The sequence below is a fragment of the Ictidomys tridecemlineatus genome, chromosome 8 (genome assembly GCF_052094955.1).
Source record: "Ictidomys tridecemlineatus isolate mIctTri1 chromosome 8, mIctTri1.hap1, whole genome shotgun sequence".
NCBI classification, from domain to species: domain Eukaryota; kingdom Metazoa; phylum Chordata; class Mammalia; order Rodentia; family Sciuridae; genus Ictidomys; species Ictidomys tridecemlineatus.
The window spans coordinates 110784956-110790868 of NC_135484.1; the positions used below are offsets into that span (position 1 = coordinate 110784956).

Genomic DNA, 5913 nt, shown 5'->3' on the forward strand with positions numbered 1-5913 from the left:
CACAGAGGCCTAGGGGCCCGGATGGCTGACCACAGACAAGCTCTGTTCCTGGGCAGGCCTCAGTTTCTATGAAGGACATGGCTCCAGTCTCCCTACCCAAGAGAGGCAAGTGTCCTTTGAAATCCCATGTTTCATTTTACACATTCTGGTTTGAGAAGGGAGCCCATCGGCTCCACCAGACAGCCAGAGTCCCCGGGACAAGAATCCTGGATCCATCACTGAGGACTTTGTGATTGGCCTAGTCTCTGGATGGGAAGTGGTAGGAGAAGAGAGCTCAAGAGGGAGAACAGGTACATGTGATTGGGGTGGGAATCAGAGTGGGGCTAGGGAACTCCCCCTCTCTACATCTGCAGGACTGCTCTGCAGTTTCATATCTCAGAATGGAAAGGAAGCAGTGTTAGATTTGAACTCCAACATATGCATATACATACATATATCAAAATATATAGAGATATATCATTCAACTTAAGAATACATGTATTTTTCTACTTATAAAAGCCATAGTCTTCGTAGAAAATTTAGAAAGAAAAGAAAAATTATAAAGAGAGAAATAAAAATGACTTGCAGTCTCATTATCCAAATGTAACCAGAAGCATTTGGAAAGTGCCTTCCGTTTTACATCAGTTCTAAATGATATTTATGGTCAATCTAGTATATGCTATTATATCTTAATTCTTTCCACTCAACATTACAGCTGGCTTAGTTCCCATGATATGAACATATTTTTCATTTCTCTGGACCATAATTTATTTAACCAATCTCCAATCCTTGGACATCCAGGTTGTTTCCCATTTTTCCATATTAAAAGTAGCACAAGGATGGATATTTTCGTACATAACTCTGTTGCTGCAACTTCAGTGATTGCCTTAACCTATTTTCCTAGAGTCGAATGATGGATTTAACAAGTCAATTTCCATCTTTGCACGTACATGTGAGCACTTTCCTACCCTTCCCTGGTGGTGGGTGACAGCGCCCCTACTTGACCATACCTTTGCTGATATTGAGTACACAATGCCTTTTATCTTTGCCAATTCCAGAGATGAAAAATGGAACTTGTTTTAATTTACATTCTTTGATAACTTGGGAGGCTGACCTTTTGAAAATAAGTCTATTTCTTCCCTGGTGAATTTATTATATGGTCTTGACTTTGATAAAAAGCATGAAGGGAACGAGCTACCAGCTCTGTGGCTGGCCCTGGTGCGGGGGGTGGGAAACACAGCTGAAGATTGCAGAGAAGACGTGGGCATCTAGGCAGCGGCCCACCCATGTCACCAAAGTGATGTCTCAAAAATACCCCGGGGGCTGGGGGAAGGCAGGGGAGGGCTTCAGGTAGTCTTCCTGGAAGAGGAAGTTTCGATATACAATTCAGTCTTATCTTTAAGAAGACAGACTTCCAGAATTTGGGAGAAAAAATGTTAAACGTGGGTCTAGAGCCAAATAATAGTGAGAGACTCTCTAGCCAGCATGTTTGCAGGCTTACTGTGTGTTTGATGCTCTCAGCTTTGTAGGCACTATCTCATTTAATCCTCCTGCACACACACCAAGAAGCATAAAAGGTCAAGAGAATCTGACAAAACTCTTCCAAGGTCACTCAGCCAGAAAGAGGCAGGGCTGTTGCTAGAGTTTAGATGTGTGTCCCTCAGAGGTCTGTCTATAAAGGCCTGGTCCTGTCCCTGGTGGTATCAGAAGGTGCGGTGGGCCTTTAAGAGGTGGGGCCTCATGGGACATCCTTAGGTCTTAGTGCCCCAGAAAGGATTGTGGGGCCCCCAGAGTCTTCCTTTCTCCCTCTGAGGGATTTGCTCCCACCTGGCTTCCTGTCCTTTGGTTCTGGGCCTCTGATAAGGCCACCAGATGCCAGTGACTTGAATCTCCAGAACCATGAGCCAAATACACCTTTTCTCTGTATTGAGCTAATTGCTTCAGCTATTCCTTTATGGAAACACGAAACAGAACCATAAACCATATGTGTACCCTGGCCCCTGCCTTCAACGGCCAGCTCAACCACTGTGGTCACTGTCCTCATGGGACCACGGCTAGCAGACTTTAAACAAGAAACTGGGTTTTTAGAAAATGAATCATCCCCATGAGGAAACAAACAAACACACAAACAAACAACAAACCAGATGTCAGCGGCTGCATGGACTCTCTACCAGGCTTAGGTTTTAACCAGAAGATGGACCAAAGGATGAAGGAAAGTCCTGATCGGAAGGTGAATATTAAAGCCAGACCCAAAGCAGCCCCAAAGCAGCCCCAAAGGGCGTTTTAGTCTGTCTTCATAGCAGGAAGAAATAATGCTGGTCAGGAAAGAGGTTGCAAGGCACAGATAGAGGCAAACATGGGCACCTTCCACTGGACTCCATCTCCCCCCGCAAGGAGAAGGGCACAGTGGGGTGGCACAGGCTGCCCAGAGGGAGGCCTTGCCATTGCTGTTCCCAGAGCTTTAATGCACAAAATGGGCTCTGGTTCCCGAGGAACCCCAGGGGGTAAAACCCATTACTCTGCTTTTACAAGAACCCTGCCCAAGGTGTTCCTCTGCAGGTAAGTAGCAGAGACAGAATCCAGATGCCGGCAGTCTGTGCTTGCCCAGAGCCTGGTCCAGGAGGGATGAGACCCGTACCATGGAGAGGGATGTCCAAGTTGCAGACATGCCTCGGAATGTCAAAGACGAGTTCCCGGGCTCCTAGGCCGCGTTCCAGGACTGGAAGAACACAGAGGCGACAGGTGCAAGCCTTGGCGGTGACTTTGAGATAGACAGGAAGAAAGACATTCTGGTTTTCAAAGAATAAACCCAATAAAGCTTACGGTGCAAGACTGGACATGAAGTCCCTAGAAAATTCTAGAAAGACTTTTTTATTAGCTGGCGGTGAATCCTTGACAAAGACTGCTGAGCCCATATGGGTTCACAAAGGACAGATCTTGCCCAATTATTGAACCCACGTCTTCAGGAGACGCAGTGGGCTAGTAGTTCTCCACCCGGTCATCCCTTGTTATGTGCCCCCTTGACAGTCCCGAGGACAGTGCCCCTGGTGGACATTCTCCCTACACAGGGCTCTCCACTGTACCCACCTGGTGCTCCACCTCTGGGGTGACCGGTGAACCGGGCAAACACCTCAGGGTTTCCACTGGACGAGTCACTACCACAAACAGCGTATTACAACTGGGTGGGATGTTGGCAAAGCCCCCTGCTGTCCCGAGGACAAAATGGAGAAACTTGACCTCCTGAAGGGGACAGCAACTGGTCAGACCCCCACACTGACTCAGAAGTTGATGTGAACAAGTAGAAGGCCGTGGACTTGCACCCCAGCGGCTGTCCCCATTTCTGTGCTGCTCAGTGTCTTGTTGCTGGAACGGATATCTGCAGAGAAAATGTGTTTAGAAAACTGTCATGGCTACCAGTCTATCATCAATCTGTCTGTCTGTCTAACTATCCATCTGTCTACCCACCTGCCTATTTTGGTTCAGGGACTCGATTGCAATTGCCCATCTCAAGGTGAGGAGGCCCTGCCTTGCTGGGCTTCCGGGTGCAATCCCACAGTCACCATTGCTGGGGGCGGTGCAACGCACCCCTAGTCCTCAGCTGTGTTAGCAGGAGTCCGCTAACAGACCGTGCCTAGGAGGTTAATGGCCGTCCTGAGTCGTTCAGACCCCCGCCACAGTGGGGCCGTGAGACGGTGAATTCGGGACGGCCCAGATTTAGGGGTCACGTACACACATTGCCATGCCTTCAGAGGCTGTGCATGAATGGGATCCTGGAGGCTCATGGCAGACAGGGTGAAGGTGACCTTGGAGATGAGAGGACGCAGGAAAGAAATCCTGGGTCCTTTAATGTATTTGAAGAACTTACGGGTGGGAGAAGAGAAACACACACACACTCTCTCTCTCTCACACGCACACAGGCACGTTCGCACACAGGACAATAGGCATTAGCCCATTACAAGAATAAAATTCCAGCAGCACCTGCTTTCCACACCCTCCCGCTGCCCTCCTTCGGGCCCTGAGAGGCAGTGGAGGAAGAGCCATCACGCAACCATTAGCTGTCCACAGGAGAACCTGGCTGTCCCATCCCAGGGATACCAAGCCGGTGCCCTGACTTTAAGGCAGGAGTGGAAACGTGACCTACATGATCCTGGCCCGCTGAGGCCGTCGCTCCACTTCATTCCACGGCTCCCTGAGCAGGACGAGGAGGCTCCTGCTAAACTCACCTGCTTCTACCGGTTGGGACCACTGTGGCCTCTGGTACCCCAGGGTTAGGGACCCTGTCTCATAGGACCTTGATAGAGGGTCAGAGGGTCTAACCCAACCTGGACATAGGTCATTGACAGGTCACCATTGAGCTACCCCAAGCTCCCACAAGAGCCCCGGGGAACTGTGAGCATGTCTGGACACAGGAGCTGTAACCTGCATTCCAGGGGGTGCCGTGCAGCCTTGGGTCACCCCAACACCTGCCCAGCTCCTGCAGGATCAGTCTGACTGTGCAACCACGCCTGGCTCTTCTGTCACACGACAAGGCCCCTAGTTACCCAATGGGTCTGGCTGCCCTCCCAAAGCATTTGTCCTCCCCAAGTGCACACGGTGGACCCTGCGGGTAGACTCTGGGGACATGCCCGTCCACAGACAGTTCTCAAGCAGGGCCTGGCCTGTTCACCAAGTGACTGGGGACGGCTGGCAGTCACGTCTCTCATGGCCAGGGCCTGCCTTCTAGGTCGGAGCCAGCATCAATGGCGACATATCATGAAAGAAGAGTAGACAGGGGATGGGAGGGGCGTCCCCCACTCCCGGCCCCAGAGAGAGCGACAACCCATCCAGCTGGACCTCATCCCCGATGTGACATGGGAAATTAAGTGCCCTGCATGTCATTATCAGCCCGAGTGACATTCACAAACACTTGTCTCTAAGAGTCGTCAAGAACATCTGTCACCAGGCGTGACGTTAGAACTGTCCCCAGGAGGACCAGGGGACAGCAAAAATACTTGCAAAGCACACAGTGTGGAACTAGCCAGGATGCTACTCTCCCCGCCCTACCGCTAGGTCACAGCCCGGGTCCCCTCCAAGGGCAAAGGAGGGTCTGTGAGAAGAGGGACCCTGGAGGAAGGGCAACGGCCCTCCCACCCTGCTCTACCAGGCTTCTCTGCCACTCCCTGGCCACCCTGGAGAGACGGTCCCCTGCCGGAGCTTGGCAGGGCTGGAGGCTGTAGCTCTGGCTGCCGCTGGTCTCCCATCTGAGGAAAGACCAAGGAGAAAGATTTAGCCAGTCTCCACCCCTTGAGGACCTTCTCAGTCACGCCTTGGGGGAGCTCCGTCCCCAACCCAGGAAAATACGGCCACCTCCACCATTGGGTGGAGGAAAATTGACTAATGAACCTGGCCCCCAGGTTCTAGGACATGGGGAAGAGCTGGTAGGGACACATGCTCCCTCCAGGCAAGGGGGCGTGCCAGGACAGGCTGCCACCAATCCCAGGAAGGTGCCTGGACTCAGCTGTGTCCCCAGGCTGGCGTCTCCTGAGAAGGTGGGTTGAACTCCCACAGGCAGAAGAGAAAGGCAGGCACGGGAAATGGGGGTGCATGGGGGAGAGGCAGCTCCTTAGGCAGAGCCCAGATCAAAATCAGCCTGCCCTGAATTCCACGTTTACAGATTTTTGTCACGCTGACCATTGAAATCTGACATCCACAAGAAGGCGCGGGGCAAAGAATATTGTGCCCTCTTCGCAGGTGATAAAAACAAGTCTCAGGTGAATTGAGTAGATTCCCTGAGTTTAGCAAAGCAAAGAATAAGGAATACAGTCTCCCAGACCCGGGCCTTCCCCACCGTGCCAGGCTCTGCGCTGCAGGGAGTCTCACGATGACCCAGAGTCTTCATCGAGCCTGGAGATGTGGGTGGGGGATAACAACCAGGACCTCTCTTTATCCTGCCAG

The 5913-nt window shown here is 51.6% G+C and overlaps 1 protein-coding gene across 4 annotated transcripts in view; it reads left to right on the top strand.

Moving 5' to 3' along the window:
• The window catches only part of Lrfn2 (leucine rich repeat and fibronectin type III domain containing 2), a 193886-nt gene that overhangs the window by 129377 nt on the left and 58596 nt on the right, over window positions 1-5913 (top strand). The gene's annotated exons all lie outside the window — the stretch shown is intronic.